A 24422-nucleotide genomic window follows, 5' to 3' on the forward strand; every position below is an offset into this window, starting at 1 on the left:
GTAGTACAGGTCAGTAGTGCAGGTCAGTATTGCAGGTCAGTAGTACAGGTCAGTAGTACAGGTCAGTAGTACAGGTCAGTAGTGGTAGTACAGGTCAGTAGTACAGGTCAGTAGTGCAGGTCAGTAGTACAGGTCAGTAGTGCAGGTCAGTAGTGCAGGTCAGTAGTACAGGTCAGTAGTGCAGGTCAGTATTGCAGGTCAGTAGTGCAGGTCAGTAGTACAGGTCAGTATTGCAGGTCAGTAGTGCAGGTCAGTAGTACAGGTCAGTAGTGCAGGTCAGTAGTGGTAGTACAGGTCAGTAGTACAGGTCAGTAGTACAGGTCAGTAGTGCAGGTCAGTAGTGGTAGTACAGGTCAGTAGTACAGGTCAGTAGTACAGGTCAGTAGTGCAGGTCAGTATTGCAGGTCAGTAGTACAGGTCAGTAGTACAGGTCAGTAGTACAGGTCAGTAGTACAGGTCAGTAGTGCAGGTCAGTAGTGGTAGTACAGGTCAGTAGTACAGGTCAGTAGTGCAGGTCAGTAGTGGTAGTACAGGTCAGTAGTACAGGTCAGTAGTACAGGTCAGTAGTGGTAGTACAGGTCAGTAGTACAGGTCAGTGGTACAGGTCAGTGGTACAGGTCAGTAGTGGTAGTACAGGTCAGTAGTACAGGTCATTAGTACAGGTCAGTAGTGGTAGTACAGGTCAGTAGTACAGGTCAGTAGTACAGGTCAGTAGTGGTAGTACAGGTCAGTAGTACAGGTCAGTAGTACAGGTCAGTAGTGCAGGTCAGTAGTACAGGTCAGTAGTACAGGTCAGTAGTACAGGTCAGTATTGGTAGTACAGGTCAGTAGTACAGGTCAGTAGTACAGGTCAGTAGTACAGGTCAGTAGTGCAGGTCAGTATTGCAGGTCAGTAGTGCAGGTCAGTAGTACAGGTCAGTAGTGCAGGTCAGTAGTACAGGTCAGTAGTACAGGTCAGTAGTACAGGTCAGTAGTACAGGTCAGTAGTGCAGCTCAGTAGTGGTAGTACAGGTCAGTAGTACAGGTCAGTAGTGCAGGTCAGTATTGCAGGTCAGTAGTACAGGTCAGTAGTACAGGTCAGTAGTACAGGTCAGTAGTACAGGTCAGTAGTGGTAGTACAGGTCAGTAGTACAGGTCAGTAGTGCAGGTCAGTAGTACAGGTCAGTAGTGCAGGTCAGTAGTGCAGGTCAGTAGTACAGGTCAGTAGTGCAGGTCAGTATTGCAGGTCAGTAGTGCAGGTCAGTAGTACAGGTCAGTATTGCAGGTCAGTAGTGCAGGTCAGTAGTACAGGTCAGTAGTGCAGGTCAGTAGTGGTAGTACAGGTCAGTAGTACAGGTCAGTAGTACAGGTCAGTAGTGCAGGTCAGTAGTGGTAGTACAGGTCAGTAGTACAGGTCAGTAGTGCAGGTCAGTATTGCAGGTCAGTAGTACAGGTCAGTAGTACAGGTCAGTAGTACAGGTCAGTAGTACAGGTCAGTAGTGCAGGTCAGTAGTGGTAGTACAGGTCAGTAGTACAGGTCAGTAGTGCAGGTCAGTAGTGGTAGTACAGGTCAGTAGTACAGGTCAGTAGTACAGGTCAGTAGTGGTAGTACAGGTCAGTAGTGGTAGTACAGGTCAGTAGTACAGGTCAGTAGTACAGGTCAGTAGTGCAGGTCAGTAGTGCAGGTCAGTAGTACAGGTCAGTAGTACAGGTCAGTAGTACAGGTCAGTAGTGGTAGTACAGGTCAGTAGTACAGGTCAGTAGTGCAGGTCAGTAGTGCAGATCAGTAGTACAGGTCAGTAGTACAGGTCAGTAGTACAGGTCAGTAGTGCAGGTCAGTAGTACAGGTCAGTTGTACAGGTCAGTAGTACAGGTCAGTAGTACAGGTCAGTAGTACAGGTCAGTAGTACAGGTCAGTAGTACAGGTCAGTTTAATTTTTTTATTTTTTATTTCACCTTTATTTAACCAGGTAGGCCAGTTGAGAACACGTTATCATTTACAACTCTGACCTGGCCAAGATTAAGCAAAGCAGTTCGACACACACAACAACACAGAGTTACACATGGAATAAACAAAACATACAGTCAATAACAACACAGAGTTACACATGGAATAAACAAAACATACAGTCAATAATACAGTAGAACAAAAGAAAACAAAAAGTCTATATACAGTGAGTGCAAATGAGGTAAGTTAAGGAAATAAATAGGCCATGGTGGCGAAGTAATTACAATATAGCAATTAAACACTGGAATGGTAGATCGGCAGAAGACGAATGTGCAGGTAGAGATACTGGGGTGCAAAGGAGCAAAATAAATAAATAAATACCATTATGGGGATGAGGTAGGTACGACGCTGGGCCAATCCCTCCCCTAACCCGGAAGACGTTGGGCCAATTGTGCACCACCTCATGGGTCTGTAGTGACACCTCTAGAACTGAGATGCAGTGCCTTAGACCGCTGCACCACTCGGGAGCCCCACATCATTGTAGCTTGCCGTCACAAATGAAGCATTTCACCCTTCATCATAGAGACAACAGAAAAGGCTTTCCCTGGTGATTTCAACATGTGCATATTGGATATCAGACAGGAATGATAACAGGACCTGACTGGAACACAAGGGTGACCAGGCCGTTAATGGAATGATAACAAGACTGGAACACAAGGGTGATCAGTCCATTAATGGAATGATAACAGGACTGGAACACAAGGGTGATCAGTCCGTTAATGGAATGATAACAGGACTGGAACACAAGGGTGACCAGTCCATTAATGGAATGATAACAGGACTTGACTGGAACACAAGGGTGACCAGGACGTTAATGGAATGATAACAGGACTGGAACACAAGGGTGACCAGTCCGTTAATGGAATGATAACAGGACTGGAACACAAGGGTGATCAGTCCATTAATGGAATGATAACAGGACTGGAACACAAGGGTGATCAGGCCGTTAATGGAATGATAACAGGACTGGAACACAAGGGTGACCAGGCCGTTAATGGAATGATAACAGGACTGGAACACAAGGGTGACCAGTCTGTTAATGGAATGATAACAAGACTGGAACACAAGGGTGACCAGTCCATTAATGGAATGATAACAGGACTTGACTGGAACACAAGGGTGATCAGTCCGTTAATGGAATGATAACAGGACTGGAACACAAGGGTGACCAGTCCGTTAATGGAATGATAACAGGACTGGAACACAAGGGTGATCAGTCCATTAATGGAATGATAACAGGACTGGAACACAAGGGTGATCAGGCCGTTAATGGAATGATAACAGGACTGGAACACAAGGGTGATCAGTCCGTTAATGGAATGATAACAGGACTGGAACACAAGGGTGACCAGGCCGTTAATGGAATGATAACAGGACTGGAACACAAGGGTGATCAGTCCGTTAATGGAATGATAACAGGACTGGAACACAAGGGTGATCAGTCTGTTAATGGAATGATAACAGGACTTGACTGGAACACAAGGGTGATCAGTCCGTTAATGGAATGATAACAGGACTGGAACACAAGGGTGACCAGTCCATTAATGGAATGATAACAGGACTGGAACACAAGGGTGATCAGTCCGTTAATGGAATGATAACAGGACTGGAACACAAGGGTGACCAGTCCATTAATGGAATGATAACAGGACTGGAACACAAGGGTGACCAGTCCATTAATGGAATGATAACAGGACTGGAACACAAGGGTGACCAGTCCGTTAATGGAATGATAACAATACTGGAACACAAGGGTGACCAGTCCATTAATGGAATGATAACAGGACTGGAACACAAGGGTGACCAGTCCGTTAATGGAATGATAACAGGACTGGAACACAAGGGGGATCAGTCCGTTCATGGAATGATAACAGGACCTGACTGGAACACAAGGGTGACCAGTCCATTAATGGAATGATAACAGGACTGGAACACAAGGGTGACCAGGCCGTTAATGGAATGATAACAGGACCTGAATGGGACACAAGGGTGACCAGTCCCTTAATGGAATGATAACAGGACTGGAACACAAGGGTGACCAGTCCATTAATGGAATGATAACAGGACTGGAACACAAGGGTGATCAGTCCGTTAATGGAATGATAACAGGACTGGTACACAAGGGTGACCAGTCCGTTAATGGAATGATAACAGGACTGGAACACAAGGGTGACCAGTCCGTTAATGGAATGATTTCAAGACTGGAACACAAGGGTGACCAGTCCGTTAATGGAATGATAACAGGACTGGAACACAAGGGTGATCCGCCCGTTAATGGAATGATAACAGGACTGGAACACAAGGGTGATCAGTCCGTTAATGGAATGATAACAGGACTGGAACACAAGGGTGACCAGGCCGTTAATGGAATGATAACAGGACTGGAACACAAGGGTGATCAGTCCGTTAATGGAATGATAACAGGACAAGACTGGAACACAAGGGTGATCAGTCCGTTAATGGAATGATAACAGGACTGGAACACAAGGGTGACCAGGCCGTTAATGGAATGATAACAGGACTGGAACACAAGGGTGACCAGTCCGTTAATGGAATGATAACAGGACTGGAACACAAGGGTGATCAGTCCGTTAATGGAATGATAACAGGACTGGAACACAAGGGTGACCAGGCCGTTAATGGAATGATAACAGGACCTGACTGGAACACAAGGGTGACCAGTCCATTAATGGAATGATAACAGGACTGGAACACAAGGGTGACCAGGCCGTTAATGGAATGATAACAGGCCCTGACTGGAACACAAGGGTGACCAGTCCGTTAATGGAATGATAACAGGACTGGAACACAAGGGTGACCAGTCCATTAATGGAATGATAACAGGACTGGAACACAAGGGTGATCAGGCCGTTAATGGAATGATAACAGGACCTGACTGGAACACAAGGGTGATCAGTCCATTAATGGAATGATAACAGGACTGGAACACAAGGGTGATCAGTCCGTTAATGGAATGATAACAGGACTGGAACACAAGGGTGATCAGTCCATTAATGGAATGATAACAGGACTGGAACACAAGGGTGACCAGTCCATTAATGGAATGATAACAGGACTGGAACACAAGGGTGACCAGTCCGTTAATGGAATGATAACAAGACTGGAACACAAGGGTGACCAGTCCGTTAATGGAATGATAACAGGACTGGAACACAAGGGTGATCCGCCCGTTAATGGAATGATAACAGGACTGGAACACAAGGGTGATCAGTCCGTTCATGGAATGATAACAGGACCTGACTGGAACACAAGGGTGACCAGTCCATTAATGGAATGATAACAGGACTGGAACACAAGGGTGACCAGGCCGTTAATGGAATGATAACAGGACCTGAATGGAACACAAGGGTGACCAGTCCGTTAATGGAATGATAACAGGACTGGAACACAAGGCTGACCAGTCCATTAATGGAATGATAACAGGACTGGAACACAAGGGTGACCAGGCCGTTAATGGAATGATAACAGGACCTGACTGGAACACAAGGGTGATCAGTCCGTTAATGGAATGATAACAGGACTGGACACAAGGGTGATCAGTCCATTAATGGAATGATAACAGGACTGGAACACAAGGGTGATCAGTCCGTTAATGGAATGATAACAGGACTGGAACACAAGGGTGACCAGTCCGTTAATGGAATGATAACAGGACTGGAACACAAGGGTGACCAGTCCGTTAATGGAATGATAACAAGACTGGAACACAAGGGTGACCAGTCCGTTAATGGAATGATAACAGGACTGGAACACAAGGGTGATCCGCCCGTTAATGGAATGATAACAGGACTGGAACACAAGGGTGATCAGTCCGTTAATGGAATGATAACAGGACTGGAACACAAGGGTGACCAGGCCGTTAATGGAATGATAACAGGACTGGAACACAAGGGTGATCAGTCCGTTAATGGAATGATAACAGGACAAGACTGGAACACAAGGGTGATCAGTCCGTTAATGGAATGATAACAGGACTGGAACACAAGGGTGACCAGGCCGTTAATGGAATGATAACAGGACTGGAACACAAGGGTGACCAGTCCGTTAATGGAATGATAACAGGACTGGAACACAAGGGTGATCAGTCCGTTAATGGAATGATAACAGGACTGGAACACAAGGGTGACCAGTCCGTTAATGGAATGATAACAGGACTGGAACACAAGGGTGATCAGTCCATTAATGGAATGATAACAGGACTGGAACACAAGGGTGATCAGTCCATTAATGGAATGATAACAGGACTGGAACACAAGGGTGACCAGTCCGTTAATGGAATGATAACAGGACTGGAACACAAGGGTGATCAGTCCATTAATGGAATGATAACAGGACTTGACTGGAACACAAGGGTGATCAGTCCGTTAATGGAATGATAACAGGACTGGAACACAAGGGTGACCAGTCCGTTAATGGAATGATAACAGGACTGGAACACAAGGGTGATCAGTCCATTAATGGAATGATAACAGGACTGGAACACAAGGGTAATCAGGCCGTTAATGGAATGATAACAGGACTGGAACACAAGGGTGATCAGTCCGTTAATGGAATGATAACAGGACTGGAACACAAGGGTGACCAGTCCATTAATGGAATGATAACAGGACTTGACTGGAACACAAGGGTGACCAGGACGTTAATGGAATGATAACAGGACTGGAACACAAGGGTGACCAGTCCGTTAATGGAATGATAACAGGACTGGAACACAAGGGTGATCAGTCCATTAATGGAATGATAACAGGACTGGACACAAGGGTGATCAGGCCGTTAATGGAATGATAACAGGACTGGAACACAAGGGTGACCAGTCCGTTAATGGAATGATAACAGGACTGGAACACAAGGGTGACCAGTCTGTTAATGGAATGATAACAAGACTGGAACACAAGGGTGACCAGTCCATTAATGGAATGATAACAGGACTTGACTGGAACACAAGGGTGACCAGTCCGTTAATGGAATGATAACAAGACTGGAACACAAGGGTGACCAGTCCGTTAATGGAATGATAACAGGACTGGAACACAAGGGTGATCCGCCCGTTAATGGAATGATAACAGGACTGGAACACAAGGGTGATCAGTCCGTTAATGGAATGATAACAGGACTGGAACACAAGGGTGACCAGGCCGTTAATGGAATGATAACAGGACTGGAACACAAGGGTGATCAGTCCGTTAATGGAATGATAACAGGACAAGACTGGAACACAAGGGTGATCAGTCCGTTAATGGAATGATAACAGGACTGGAACACAAGGGTGACCAGGCCGTTAATGGAATGATAACAGGACTGGAACACAAGGGTGACCAGTCCGTTAATGGAATGATAACAGGACTGGAACACAAGGGTGATCAGTCCGTTAATGGAATGATAACAGGACTGGAACACAAGGGTGACCAGTCCGTTAATGGAATGATAACAGGACTGGAACACAATGGTGATCAGTCCATTAATGGAATGATAACAGGACTGGAACACAAGGGTGATCAGTCCATTAATGGAATGATAACAGGACTGGAACACAAGGGTGACCAGTCCGTTAATGGAATGATAACAGGACTGGAACACAAGGGTGATCAGTCCATTAATGGAATGATAACAGGACTTGACTGGAACACAAGGGTGATCAGTCCGTTAATGGAATGATAACAGGACTGGAACACAAGGGTGACCAGTCCGTTAATGGAATGATAACAGGACTGGAACACAAGGGTGATCAGTCCATTAATGGAATGATAACAGGACTGGAACACAAGGGTGATCAGGCCGTTAATGGAATGATAACAGGACTGGAACACAAGGGTGATCAGTCCGTTAATGGAATGATAACAGGACTGGAACACAAGGGTGACCAGTCCATTAATGGAATGATAACAGGACTTGACTGGAACACAAGGGTGACCAGGACGTTAATGGAATGATAACAGGACTGGAACACAAGGGTGACCAGTCCGTTAATGGAATGATAACAGGACTGGAACACAAGGGTGATCAGTCCATTAATGGAATGATAACAGGACTGGAACACAAGGGTGATCAGGCCGTTAATGGAATGATAACAGGACTGGAACACAAGGGTGACCAGGCCGTTAATGGAATGATAACAGGACTGCAACACAAGGGTGACCAGTCTGTTAATGGAATAATAACAAGACTGGAACACAAGGGTGACCAGTCCATTAATGGAATGATAACAGGACTTGACTGGAACACAAGGGTGATCAGTCCGTTAATGGAATGATAACAGGACTGGAACACAAGGGTGATCAGTCTGTTAATGGAATGATAACAGGACTTGACTGGAACACAAGGGTGATCAGTCCGTTAATGGAATGATAACAGGACTGGAACACAAGGGTGACCAGTCCATTAATGGAATGATAACAGGACTGGAACACAAGGGTGATCAGTCCGTTAATGGAATGATAACAGGACTGGAACACAAGGGTGACCAGTCCATTAATGGAATGATAACAGGACTGGAACACAAGGGTGACCAGTCCATTAATGGAATGATAACAGGACTGGAACACAAGGGTGACCAGTCCGTTAATGGAATGATAACAATACTGGAACACAAGGGTGACCAGTCCATTAATGGAATGATAACAGGACTGGAACACAAGGGTGACCAGTCCGTTAATGGAATGATAACAGGACTGGAACACAAGGGGGATCAGTCCGTTCATGGAATGATAACAGGACCTGACTGGAACACAAGGGTGACCAGTCCATTAATGGAATGATAACAGGACTGGAACACAAGGGTGACCAGGCCGTTAATGGAATGATAACAGGACCTGAATGGGACACAAGGGTGACCAGTCCCTTAATGGAATGATAACAGGACTGGAACACAAGGGTGACCAGTCCATTAATGGAATGATAACAGGACTGGAACACAAGGGTGATCAGTCCGTTAATGGAATGATAACAGGACTGGTACACAAGGGTGACCAGTCCGTTAATGGAATGATAACAGGACTGGAACACAAGGGTGACCAGTCCGTTAATGGAATGATTTCAAGACTGGAACACAAGGGTGACCAGTCCGTTAATGGAATGATAACAGGACTGGAACACAAGGGTGATCCGCCCGTTAATGGAATGATAACAGGACTGGAACACAAGGGTGATCAGTCCGTTAATGGAATGATAACAGGACTGGAACACAAGGGTGACCAGGCCGTTAATGGAATGATAACAGGACTGGAACACAAGGGTGATCAGTCCGTTAATGGAATGATAACAGGACAAGACTGGAACACAAGGGTGATCAGTCCGTTAATGGAATGATAACAGGACTGGAACACAAGGGTGACCAGGCCGTTAATGGAATGATAACAGGACTGGAACACAAGGGTGACCAGTCCGTTAATGGAATGATAACAGGACTGGAACACAAGGGTGATCAGTCCGTTAATGGAATGATAACAGGACTGGAACACAAGGGTGACCAGGCCGTTAATGGAATGATAACAGGACCTGACTGGAACACAAGGGTGACCAGTCCATTAATGGAATGATAACAGGACTGGAACACAAGGGTGACCAGGCCGTTAATGGAATGATAACAGGCCCTGACTGGAACACAAGGGTGACCAGTCCGTTAATGGAATGATAACAGGACTGGAACACAAGGGTGACCAGTCCATTAATGGAATGATAACAGGACTGGAACACAAGGGTGATCAGGCCGTTAATGGAATGATAACAGGACCTGACTGGAACACAAGGGTGATCAGTCCATTAATGGAATGATAACAGGACTGGAACACAAGGGTGATCAGTCCGTTAATGGAATGATAACAGGACTGGAACACAAGGGTGATCAGTCCATTAATGGAATGATAACAGGACTGGAACACAAGGGTGACCAGTCCATTAATGGAATGATAACAGGACTGGAACACAAGGGTGACCAGTCCGTTAATGGAATGATAACAAGACTGGAACACAAGGGTGACCAGTCCGTTAATGGAATGATAACAGGACTGGAACACAAGGGTGATCCGCCCGTTAATGGAATGATAACAGGACTGGAACACAAGGGTGATCAGTCCGTTAATGGAATGATAACAGGACTGGAACACAAGGGTGATCAGTCCGTTAATGGAATGATAACAGGACTGGAACACAAGGGTGACCAGTCCATTAATGGAATGATAACAGGACTGGAACACAAGGGTGATCAGTCCGTTAATGGAATGATAACATGACTGGAACACAAGGGTGACCAGTCCATTAATGGAATGATAACAGGACTGGAACACAAGGGTGACCAGTCCATTAATGGAATGATAACAGGACTGGAACACAAGGGTGCCCAGTCCGTTAATGGAATGATAACAAGACTGGAACACAAGGGTGACCAGTCCATTAATGGAATGATAACAGGACTGGAACACAAGGGTGATCAGTCCGTTCATGGAATGATAACAGGACCTGACTGGAACACAAGGGTGACCAGTCCATTAATGGAATGATAACAGGACTGGAACACAAGGGTGACCAGGCCGTTAATGGAATGATAACAGGACCTGAATGGAACACAAGGGTGACCAGTCCGTTAATGGAATGATAACAGGACTGGAACACAAGGCTGACCAGTCCATTAATGGAATGATAACAGGACTGGAACACAAGGGTGACCAGGCCGTTAATGGAATGATAACAGGACCTGACTGGAACACAAGGGTGATCAGTCCGTTAATGGAATGATAACAGGACTGGACACAAGGGTGATCAGTCCATTAATGGAATGATAACAGGACTGGAACACAAGGGTGATCAGTCCGTTAATGGAATGATAACAGGACTGGAACACAAGGGTGACCAGTCCGTTAATGGAATGATAACAGGACTGGAACACAAGGGTGATCCGCCCGTTAATGGAATGATAACAGGACTGGAACACAAGGGTGATCAGTCCGTTAATGGAATGATAACAGGACTGGAACACAAGGGTGACCAGGCCGTTAATGGAATGATAACAGGACTGGAACACAAGGGTGATCAGTCCGTTAATGGAATGATAACAGGACAAGACTGGAACACAAGGGTGATCAGTCCGTTAATGGAATGATAACAGGACTGGAACACAAGGGTGACCAGGCCGTTAATGGAATGATAACAGGACTGGAACACAAGGGTGACCAGTCCGTTAATGGAATGATAACAGGACTGGAACACAAGGGTGATCAGTCCGTTAATGGAATGATAACAGGACTGGAACACAAGGATGACCAGGCCGTTAATGGAATGATAACAGGACCTGACTGGAACACAAGGGTGACCAGTCCATTAATGGAATGATAACAGGACTGGAACACAAGGGTGACCAGGCCGTTAATGGAATGATAACAGGCCCTGACTGGAACACAAGGGTGACCAGTCCGTTAATGGAATGATAACAGGACTGGAACACAAGGGTGACCAGTCCATTAATGGAATGATAACAGGACTGGAACACAAGGGTGACCAGTCCGTTAATGGAATGATAACAGGACTGGAACACAAGGGTGATCAGTCCGTTCATGGAATGATAACAGGACCTGACTGGAACACAAGGGTACCAGTCCATTAATGGAATGATAACAGGACTGGAACACAAGGGTGACCAGGCCGTTAATGGAATGATAACAGGACCTGAATGGAACACAAGGGTGACCAGTCCGTTAATGGAATGATAACAGGACTGGAACACAAGGCTGACCAGTCCATTAATGGAATGATAACAGGACTGGAACACAAGGGTGACCAGGCCGTTAATGGAATGATAACAGGACCTGACTGGAACACAAGGGTGATCAGTCCGTTAATGGAATGATAACAGGACTGGACACAAGGGTGATCAGTCCATTAATGGAATGATAACAGGACTGGAACACAAGGGTGATCAGTCCGTTAATGGAATGATAACAGGACTGGAACACAAGGGTGACCAGTCCGTTAATGGAATGATAACAGGACTGGAACACAAGGGTGACCAGTCCGTTAATGGAATGATAACAAGACTGGAACACAAGGGTGACCAGTCCGTTAATGGAATGATAACAGGACTGGAACACAAGGGTGATCCGCCCGTTAATGGAATGATAACAGGACTGGAACACAAGGGTGATCAGTCCGTTAATGGAATGATAACAGGACTGGAACACAAGGGTGACCAGGCCGTTAATGGAATGATAACAGGACTGGAACACAAGGGTGATCAGTCCGTTAATGGAATGATAACAGGACAAGACTGGAACACAAGGGTGATCAGTCCGTTAATGGAATGATAACAGGACTGGAACACAAGGGTGACCAGGCCGTTAATGGAATGATAACAGGACTGGAACACAAGGGTGACCAGTCCGTTAATGGAATGATAACAGGACTGGAACACAAGGATGACCAGGCCGTTAATGGAATGATAACAGGACCTGACTGGAACACAAGGGTGACCAGTCCATTAATGGAATGATAACAGGACTGGAACACAAGGGTGACCAGGCCGTTAATGGAATGATAACAGGCCCTGACTGGAACACAAGGGTGACCAGTCCGTTAATGGAATGATAACAGGACTGGAACACAAGGGTGACCAGTCCATTAATGGAATGATAACAGGACTGGAACACAAGGGTGATCAGGCCGTTAATGGAATGATAACAGGACCTGACTGGAACACAACGGTGATCAGTCCGTTAATGGAATGATAACAGGACTGGAACACAAGGGTGATCAGTCCGTTAATGGAATGATAACAGGACTGGAACACAAGGGTGATCAGTCCATTAATGGAATGATAACAGGACTGGAACACAAGGGTGATCAGTCCGTTAATGGAATGATAACAGGACTGGAACACAAGGGTGACCAGTCCATTAATGGAATGATAACAGGACTGGAACACAAGGGTGACCAGTCCGTTAATGGAATGATAACAAGACTGGAACACAAGGGTGACCAGTCCGTTAATGGAATGATAACAGGACTGGAACACAAGGGTGATCCGCCCGTTAATGGAATGATAACAGGACTGGAACACAAGGGTGATCAGTCCGTTCATGGAATGATAACATGTCTGGAACACAAGGGTGACCAGGCCGTTAATGGAATGATAACAGGACTGGAACACAAGGGTGATCAGTCCGTTAATGGAATGATAACGAGACAAGACTGGAACACAAGGGTGATCAGTCCGTTAATGGAATGATAACAGGACTGGAACACAAGGGTGACCAGGCCGTTAATGGAATGCTAACAGGACAAGACTGGAACACAAGGGTGATCAGCCCGTTAATGGAATGATAACAGGACAAGACTGGAACACAAGGGTGACCAGGCCGTTAATGGAATGATAACAGGACTGGAACACAAGGGTGATCAGCCCGTTAATGGAATGATAACAATACTGGAACACAAGGGTGATCAGCCCGTTAATGGGATCTGTCTGTTCATCAGCAAGGCAAGCACAGATTGTGCACTAGAGGTTCCCGGGAGACAGGAGCTGACAGTAACCATGAAACACCAGTCCAGGAACATATTTAGGTTTCCTTCTTCTCTGTGCTACAGCCACCATTTGAACAGCGGAAGGAGATGATAGTGGCTGGTGGGTTATAGTGGTATCCAGACCGTACTACACTCGGCGGGTGTCCCAGTTAGTCAAGTGTAAGGCAGCCATATGTGCCTAGTGTGGGGCCACCCTCTCTGCAGCTGAGCAGGGCTGGAACTACAACTGAAATAAATGGGGGCGTCCCGAGTGGCACAGAGGTCTAAAACACTGCATCACAGTGCTAGAGGCGTCACTACAGACCCGGGTTCGATCCCTGGGCTGTGAAGACCCATGAAGACTATACACAGACAGTGTTCCATCAGGTAGACTATACACAGACAGTGTTCCATCAGGTAGACTATACACAGACAGTGTTCCATCAGGTAGACTATACACAGACAGTGTTCCATCAGGTAGACTATACACAGACAGTGTTCCATCAGGTAGACTATACACAGACAGTGTTCCATCAGGTAGACTATACACATAGACCGTGTTCCATCAGGTAGACGATACACAGACATTGTTCCATCAGGTAGACTATACACATAGACAGTGTTCGATCAGGTAGACTATACACATAGACAGTGTTCCATCAGGTAGACTATACACATAGACAGTGTTCCACCAGGTAGACTATACACAGACAGTGTTCCATCAGGTAGACTATACACATAGACAGTGTTCCATCAGGTAGACGATACACAGACAGTGTTCCATCAGGTAGACTATACACATAGACAGTGTTCCATCAGGTAGACGATACACAGACAGTGTTCCATCAGGTAGACGATACACAGACAGTGTTCCATCAGGTAGACTATACACATAGACAGTGTTCCATCAGGTAGACGATACACAGACAGTGTTCCATCAGGTAGACTATACACATAGACAGTGTTCCATCAGGTAGACTATACACATAGACAGTGTTCCATCAGGTAGACTATACACATAGACAGTGTTCCATCAGGTAGACTATACACATAGACAGTGTTCCATCAGGTAGACTATACACATAGACAGTGTTCCATCAGGTAGACTATACACATAGACAGTGTTCCATCAGGTAGACTATACACATAGACCGTGTTCCATCAGGTAGACTATACACACAGACAGTGTTCCATCAGGTAGACTATACACATAGACAGTGTTCCATCAGGTAGACTATACACACAGACAGTGTTCCATCAGGTAGACTATACACACAGACAGTGTTCCATCAGGTAGATTCTGATTCTATTCTATTCTATCCCATTCTATTCAACCCTATCCCATTCTATTCTATTCTATCCCATTCTATTCTATTCTATCCCATTCTATTCAACCCTATCCCATTCTATTCTATTCTATCCCATTCTATTCTATTCTATCCCATTCTATTCAACCCTATCCCATTATATTCAACCCTATCCCATTCTATTCAACCCTATCCCATTCTATTATATTCTATCCCATTCTATTCAACCCTATCCCATTCTATTCTATTCTATCCCATTCTATTCCAACCCTATCCCATTCTATTCTATTCTATTCTATCCCATTCTATTCTATTCTATCCCATTCTATTCTATTCTATCCCATTCTATTCAACCCTATCCCATTCTATTCTATTCTATCCCATTATATTCTATTCTATCCCATTCTATTCCAACCCTATCCCATTCTGTTCTATTCTATCCCATTATATTCAATCCTATCCCATTCTATTCTATCCCATTCTATTCAACCCTATCCCATTCTATTCTATTCTATTCAACCCTATCCCATTCTATTCAACTCTATCCTATTCTATTAAATTCTATCCCATTCTATTCAACCCTATCCCATTCTATTCAACCCTATCCCATTCTATTCTATTATATCCCATTATATTCTATCCCATTCTATTCAACCCTATCCCATTCTATTCTATTCTATCCCATTCTATCCCATTCTATTCCAACCCTATCCCATTCTATTCTATTCTATCCCATTCTATTCTATTCTATCCCATTCTATTATATTCTATCCCATTCTATTCTATTCTATCCCATTCTAGTCAACCCTATCCCATTCTATTCAACCCTATCCCATTCTATTCTATTCTATCCCATTATATTCTATTCTATCCCATTCTATTCCAACCCTATCCCATTCTATTCTATTCTATCCCATTCTATTCAATCCTATCCCATTCTATTCTATCCCATTCTATTCAACCCTATCCCATTCTATTCTATTATATTATATTCTATTCTATCCCATTCTATTCAATCCTATCCCATTCTATTCTATCCCATTCTATTCAACCCTATCCCATTCTATTATATTCTATCCCATTCTATCCAATTCTATTCTATTCTATCCAGTCGACGGTAATCCATGGCGTCCCTATCAAGAGTCTCTCGATTGATCTTTTATTCTCAAGGTCACTGGGTTTAAAATAATCGTCACGATGATGCGGTGTGCCTTCACGTCCTCCCTTTTCCCAACTCTTCTCCTCGGCTACACGCACACTGTTGCGGTCACTGGAAATGTACCGTTAGGTTGTACATGCAAATCCCTGGACCTACCACTAGAGGACATAGATCCTTGTTATTCCCTTTTTTACGAGTCGTTTCCATAATCACCAACCAACCAGCCCTTCTCTTCTCCCTCCGTTGCTCGTTTGCTCCCCCTCTCTCTCCTTACTCTTCACCTCAAAGGGACACCAACGCTAGTAACACACCAGCAGGTTGGCGAAGCAGACTGTCAAGCGACAAGGACACGAGAGGGAAAAGCAATTTTTAACCCCAGATATTATCCATCTGAAACAACGGAAACTGCACAACACGGTACGTGAATAGAGGGTTAACTATTAGAATGGAAGTATTTCTGACACAGCATTGTCTTTATATGGATAACGGAGAAATGATAGTAGCCTGCTCTAATTTACCCTACCTGAGAAATATGGATGCATATTGACTTTTGAGGAATCACAAAAAAAATATAGTTGCATTACAAAATGTTGTGAGTAACATTTAAGTTATTTTGTGGCAATCTCTTCCTCTCAGTAAACAGCACATCATTTCCCGTTGTGTGCCAAGATATGATTGTGATGTGACGTGAATAGCCTTTGATTTGACGTATGGAAGATGGTTGAAGTAACAGTATACCGGTAGCCTATCAATTAAATAGCGGTGTGGTTATTGCGACTCTTTGCCGCCTCTCCACATGCTATAACGTAGGCTACAATGGGCCGACCGATCTGACATCCAACGCCTCTGCTGGTAGCCGTGAGGACACGGATTTGCTCGGGAAATGCTGATTTGGTAGCTCTGACCGGGTCCAGATGTGTTTTTATCCCCGGGTTAGCGGTTCATGTTTCCCTCCCAGGCCATGTAGACCTGTAGCAGGCAGGCTGTGTGTGTCTGGTTAGAGGGAGGGCGTGATGATTGTCGTGACCGCCTGAAGTCAACGTCAGATGCCGGTGTGTGCGCGACAGCGAATGGGAGAGAAGGAGAGTGCGTGAGTAGAGGATATTACAACTCAAATTGCGGCAGTTGTGATCATCCGTAATTGCGTGTGTGTGTGTGTGTGTGTGTGTGTGTGTGTGTGTGTGTGTGTAGTGTGACCTTTGGCTTATTATCCATTCTGCTACATTCAAGACTTGTAGCACGATTTGAATTCTAGCATGTCAGACACTGCAGGACTGTAGGATGGTGCGAGACAGTACCATTCAGGTGGTCGACCATTCTATTGCAGCTGTGAAATGATTTGAGTCCTGTCCTCGGACTGATAACCTGTGATATCCATGCCTTTGAACACAGGAGGTAGCTGAGGGGAGAAAGGCTCATTATAATTGGCTGGAACGAGTGAATAGAATGGTGTCAAACACATGGGAACCATATGTTAGAAGTGCTGGATGCCATTCCAGCCACTACTATGAGCCTGTCCTCCCCAATTACCGGCCGGCCGCCTTTGATGAATGGAAAGAAGGATGCCTATCTGTTAGGGTTGGTAATGTCAAATCAAATTGTATTAGTCACATGTGCCGAATACATCAGGTGTAGTAGACCTTACAGTGAAATGCTGAATACAACAGTGAAATGCTTACTTACGAGCCTCTAACCAACAATGCAGTACAAATAAGAATAAGAAATTAAAGTAACAAGTAATTAAAGAGCAGCAGTAAAATAACAATAGTGAGACTATTTGCAGGAGGGTAACGGTACAGAGTCAATGGCGCTCCGGTACCGCTTGCCATGTGGTAGTAGAGAGAACAGTCTATGACTAAGATGGCTGGAGTCTTTGGCAATTTGTAGGGCCTTCCTCTGACACCGCCTGGTATAGAGGTCCTGGATGGCAGGAAGCTTTGCCCCAGTGATGTACTGGGCCGTTCACACTACCCTCTGTAGTGCCTTGCGGTTGGAGGCCGAGCAGTTGCCATACCAGGCAGTGATGCAACCCGTCAGGATGCTCTCGATGGTGCAGATGTAGAACTTTTTGAGGATCTGAGGACCCATGCCAAATCTTTTCAGTCTCCTAAGGGGGAATAGGTTTCGTCGTGGACCATGTTTGTTTGTTGGTGATGTGGACACCAAGGAACTTGAAGCTCTCAACCTGCTCCACTATATCCCCGTTGATGAGAATGGGGGCGTGCTCGGTCCTCTTTTTCCTGTAGTCCACAATCATCTTCTTTGTCTTGATCACGTTGAGGGAGAGGTTGTTGTCCTGGCACCACACGGTCAGGTCTCTGACCTCCTCCCTAAAGGCTGTCTCATCATTGTTGGGGAACAGGCCTTCCATTGTTGTGTCATCAGCAAACTTAATGATGGCGTCGGAGTCGTGCCTGGCCATGCAGTCATGAGTAAACAGGGAGTACAGGATGGGACTGAGCATGCACCCCTGAGGGTCACCCGTGTTGAGGATCAGCGTGGCAGATGTTGTTACATACCCTTACCACCTGGGAGCGGCCCGTCAGGAAGTCCAGGATCCAGTTGCAGAGGGAGGTGTTTAGTCCCAGGGTAGGAGTAAGCATTTTCCTGTTTGCTTATGGCGGAACACAGCTCATTGAGGGTGTTCTTAGTGCCAGGCTCACTGTGGTGGTATGTAGACAGCTATGAAAAATATAGATGAAAACTCTCTTGATAAATAGTGTGGTCTTCAGCTTATCATGAGATACTCTACCTCAGGCGAGCAAAACCTGCATCCCTGCTTTGATGCACCTGTACTGACCTCGCTTTCTGGATGATAGCGGGGTGAACAGGCAGTGGCTCGGGTGGTTGTTGTCCTTGTGACATCGGGTGGTGTAGGTGGTGTAGTGTAGGGTGGTGTAGGTGTCCTGGAGGGCAGGTAGTAGTGTGATGCGTTGTGCAGACCTCACTAGCAGTTGCCGTACCAGGCGATGATACAGCCCGACAGGATGCTCTCGATTGTGCATCTGTAGAAGTTTGTGAGTGCTTTTGGTGACAAGCCGAATTTCTTCAGCCTCCTGAGGTTGAAGAGGCGCTGCTGCGCCTTCTTCACCCCGCTGTCTGTGTGGGTGGACCAATTCAGTTTGTCCGTGATGTGTACGCCGAGGAACTTAAAACTTACTACCCTTTCCACTACTGTCCCGTTGACGTGGATAGGGGGGTGCTCCCTCTGCTGTTTCCTGAAGTCCACGATCATCTCCTTTGTTTTGTTGACGTTGAGTGTGAGGTTAGTTTCCTGACACCACACTCCGAGGGCCCTCACCTCCTCCCTGTAGGTCGTCTCGTCGTTATTGGTAATCAAGCCTACCATTGTAGTGTCGTCTGCAAACTTGATGATTGAGTTGGAGGCGTGCGTGGCCACGCAGTCGTGGGTGAACAGGGAGTACAGGAGAGGGCTCAGAACGCACCCTTGTGGGGCCCCAGTGTTGAGGATCAGCGGGGAGGAGATGTTGTTGCCTACCCTCACCACCTGGGGGCGGCCCGTCGGGAAGTACAGTACCCAGTTGCACAGGGCGGGGTCGAGACCCAGGGTCTCAAGCTTGATGATGAGTTTGGAGGGTACTATGCTGTTAAATGCTGAGCTGTAGTCGATGAACAGCATTCTCACATAGGTATTCCTCATGTCCAGATGGGTTAGGGCAGTGTGCAGTGTGGTTGCGATTGCGTCGTCTGTGGACCTATTTGGGCGGTAAGCAAATTGGAGTGGGTCTAGGGTGTCAGGTAGGGTGGAGGTGATATGGTCCTTGACTAGTCTCTCAAAGCACTTCATGATGACGGAATTGAGTGATACGGAGCGGTAGTCGTTTAGCTCAGTTACCTTAGCTTTCTTGGGAACAGGAACAATGGTGGCCCTCTTGAAGCATGTGGGGACAACAGACTGGTATAGGGATTGATTGAATATGTCCGTAAACACACCGGCCAGCTGGTCTGTGCATGCTCTGAGGGTGCGGCTGGGGATGCCGTCTGGGCCTGCAGCCTTGCTAGGGTTGACACGTTTAAATGTTTTACTCACGCCGGCTGCAGTGAAGGAGAGTCCGCACTATAGACAACCACATTATAGACAACCACATTATAGACAACCACACTATAGACACATAGACAACCACATTATAGACAACCACATTATAGACAACCACACTATAGACACATAGACAACCACATTATAGACAACCCCACTATAGACACTATAGACAACCACACTATAGACAACCCCACTATAGACACTATAGACAACCCCACTATAGACAACCCCACTATAGACACTATAGACAACCCCACTATAGACACTATAGACAACCCCACTATAGACAACCCCACTATAGACACTATAGACAACCCCACTATAGACAACCACACTATAGACACTATAGACGACCCCACTATAGACACTATAGACAACCCCACTATAGACACTATAGACAACCCCACTATAGACAACCCCACTATAGACACTATAGACAGCCCCACTATAGACACTATAGACAACCCCACTATAGACACTATAGACAACCCCACTATAGACACTATAGACAACCCCACTATAGACACTATAGACAACCCCACTATAGACAACCCCACTATAGACACTATAGACAACCCCACTATAGACACTATAGACAACCCCACTATAGACAACCCCACTATAGACACTATAGACAACCCCACTATAGACACTATAGACAACCCCACTATAGACAACCCCACTATAGACACTATAGACAACCCCACTATAGACAACCCCACTATAGACACGATAGACAACCCCACTATAGACACTATAGACAACCACACTATAGACACTATAGACAACCCCACTATAGACAACCCCACTATAGACACTATAGACAACGCCACTATAGACAACCCCACTATAGACACTATAGACAAACCCACTATAGACACTATAGACAACCCCACTATAGAAACTATAGACAAACCCACAATAGACACAATAGACAACCCCACTATAGACACTATAGACAACCCCACTATAGACACTATAGACAACCCCACTATAGACAATATAGACAAACCCACTATAGACACTATAGACAACCCCACTATAGACACTATAGACAAACCCACTATAGACACTATAGACAACCCCACTATAGACAACCCCACTATAGACACTATAGACAAACCCACTATAGACACTATAGACAACCCCACTATAGAAACTATAGACAACCCCACTATCGACACTATAGACACTTTAGACAACCACACTATAGACACTATAGACAACCCCACTATAGACAACCCCACTATAGACAACCCCGCTATAGACAACCACACTATAGACAACCCCACTATAGACAACCACACTATAGACACTATAGACAACCCCACTATAGACAACCCCACTATAGACAACCCCGCTATAGACAACCACACTATAGACAACCCCACTATAGACAACCACACTATAGACACTATAGACAACCCCACTATAGACACTATAGACAACCCCACTATAGACAACCCCAATATAGACAACCCCACTATAGACACTATAGACAGCCACACTATAGACAAACCCACTATAGACAACCACACTATAGACACTATAGACAACCCCACTATAGACACTATAGACAACCCCACTATAGACACTATAGACAACCCCACTATAGACAACCCCACTATAGACACTATAGACAACCCCACTATAGACACTATAGACAACCCCACTATAGACAACCCCACTATAGACACTATAGACAACCCCACTATAGACAACCCCACTATAGACACGATAGACAACCCCACTATAGACACTATAGACAACCACACTATAGACACTATAGACAACCCCACTATAGACAACCCCACTATAGACACTATAGACAACGCCACTATAGACAACCCCACTATAGACACTATAGACAAACCCACTATAGACACTATAGACAACCCCACTATAGAAACTATAGACAACCCCACTATAGACACTATAGACAACCCCACTATAGACACTATAGACAACCCCACTATAGACACTATAGACAACCCCACTATAGACAATATAGACAAACCCACTATAGACACTATAGACAACCCCACTATAGACACTATAGACAAACCCACTATAGACACTATAGACAACCCCACTATAGACAACCCCACTATAGACACTATAGACAAACCCACTATAGACACTATAGACAACCCCACTATAGAAACTATAGACAACCCCACTATCGACACTATAGACACTTTAGACAACCACACTATAGACACTATAGACAACCCCACTATAGACAACCCCACTATAGACAACCCCACTATAGACAACCCCGCTATAGACAACCACACTATAGACAACCCCACTATAGACAACCACACTATAGACACTATAGACGACCCCACTATAGACAACCCCACTATAGACAACCCCGCTATAGACAACCACACTATAGACAACCCCACTATAGACAACCACACTATAGACACTATAGACAACCCCACTATAGACACTATAGACAACCCCACTATAGACAACCCCAATATAGACAACCCCACTATAGACACTATAGACAGCCACACTATAGACAAACCCACTATAGACAACCACACTATAGACACTATAGACAACCCCACTATAGACACTATAGACAACCCCACTATAGACACTATCGACAACCCCACTAACCCTAACCCCAACAGATAAAAATGTCCTCCTGTGTTCTACCTACAACATTTACCCCCAATATAATCCCCATACTTTAACGATGACAGCTTCTCCATCCTGGAGGGGGAGATCAACCATTTCCAGGACCAGGGACATGTACTAGTCTGTGGAAACCTAATTGCCAGAACTGGACCAGAACCTGACACCCTCAGCACACAGGGGGACAAACACCTACCTGGAGGTGACAGCATTCCCTCCCAAATATGCCCCTTAGACACAACAATGACAAAACAACCCACAAAAATGGGTCACAACTCCTGCAGCTCTGTCACTTGCTGGGTCTGTACATTGTCAATGTTGGGCTTCGAGGAGACTCGTATGTGAGGTACACCTACAGCTCATCTCTTGGCAGTAGTACTGTAGACTACTTTATCACTGACCTCAACCCAGAGTCTCTCAGTGTTTACAAACACAAACACACAGAGCCCCAGGACAGCAACACATTTAGACCCAACCAAATCATGAGAAAACTAAAATATAATTATTTGACACATTGGAAAGAATTAACAACAAAACAGAGAAAACTAGAATGCTCCTTGGCCCTAAACAGAGAGTAGAATCACAGTGGCAGAATACCTGACCACTGTGACTGACCCAAACTTAAGGAAAGCGTTGAGGCAGACATGGCTCTCAATAGAAGACAGGCTATGTGCTCACTGCCCACAAAATGAGGTGGAAACTGAGCTGCACTTCCTAACCTCCTGCCCAATGTATGACCATATTAGAGAGACATATTTCCCTCAGATTACACAGATCCACTAGGAATTTGAAAACAAATCCAATTTTGATAAACTCCCATATCTACTGGGTGAAAAACCACAGTGTTTCATCACAGCAGCAAGATGTGTGACCTGTTGCCACAAGAAAAGGGCAACCAGTGAAGAACAAACATGATTTTTTATTTATTTTCCCTTTTGTACTTTGATTATTTGCACATCGCTATAACACAGTACTTAGCCTAGGTGGAGAGAGAGAGAGGAAGAGAGACAGAGGCAGAGAGACAGAGGCAGAGAGACAGAGGCAGAGAGAGAGAGAGGAAGAGAGACAGAGGCAGAGAGACAGAGAGATGACAGAGACAGACGGAGAGAAGACAGAGGCAGACGTAGAGATGGGAGAGGCAGACAGAGAGAAGGGAGAGGCAGACGGAGAGATGGGAGAGGCAGAGAGACAGAGGCAGAGAGACAGAGGCAGAGAGAGAGAGAGAAGACAGAGGCAGACGGAGAGAAGACAGAGGCAGACGTAGAGATGGGAGAGGCAGACAGAGAGAAGGGAGAGGCAGATGGAGAGATGGGAGAGGCAGACAGAGAGATGGGAGAGGTAGACAGAGAGATGGGAGAGGCAGACAGAGAGAAGGGAGAGGCAGACGGAGAGATGGGAGAGGCAGACAGAGAGATGGGAGAGGCAGACGGAGAGATGGGAGAGGCAGACAGAGGGAAGGGAGAGGCAGACAGAGAGATGGGTGAGGCAGACGTAGAGATGGGAGAGGCAGACAGAGAGTTGGGAGAGGCAGACAGAGAGATGGGAGAGGCAGACAGAGAGATGGGAGAGGCAGATGGAGAGATGGGAGAGGCAGACAGAGGGAAGGGAGAGGCAGACAGAGAGAAGACAGAGGCAGACAGAGGGAAGGGAGAGGCAGACAGAGAGATGGGCGAGGCAGACTTAGAGATGGGAGAGGCAGACGTAGAGATGGGAGAGGCAGACAGAGAGATGGGAGAGGCAGACAGAGAG

The 24422-nt window shown here is 45.6% G+C and overlaps 1 protein-coding gene across 1 annotated transcript in view; it reads left to right on the forward strand.

Moving 5' to 3' along the window:
- The first annotated feature begins 16240 nt into the window (after positions 1–16240).
- LOC139405205 (mitochondrial glutamate carrier 1-like) overlaps positions 16241–24422 on the forward strand; it is a 94898-nt gene continuing 86716 nt past the window's right edge. Inside the window, exon 1 of the mRNA XM_071147634.1 lies at positions 16241–16378. The gene's annotated coding sequence lies outside the window, so the exon portion shown is untranslated. The remainder of the gene's footprint in view (positions 16379–24422) is intronic.

This window comes from Oncorhynchus clarkii, unplaced genomic scaffold, assembly GCF_045791955.1.
Source record: "Oncorhynchus clarkii lewisi isolate Uvic-CL-2024 unplaced genomic scaffold, UVic_Ocla_1.0 unplaced_contig_13062_pilon_pilon, whole genome shotgun sequence".
Taxonomy (NCBI): Eukaryota; Metazoa; Chordata; class Actinopteri; order Salmoniformes; family Salmonidae; genus Oncorhynchus; species Oncorhynchus clarkii.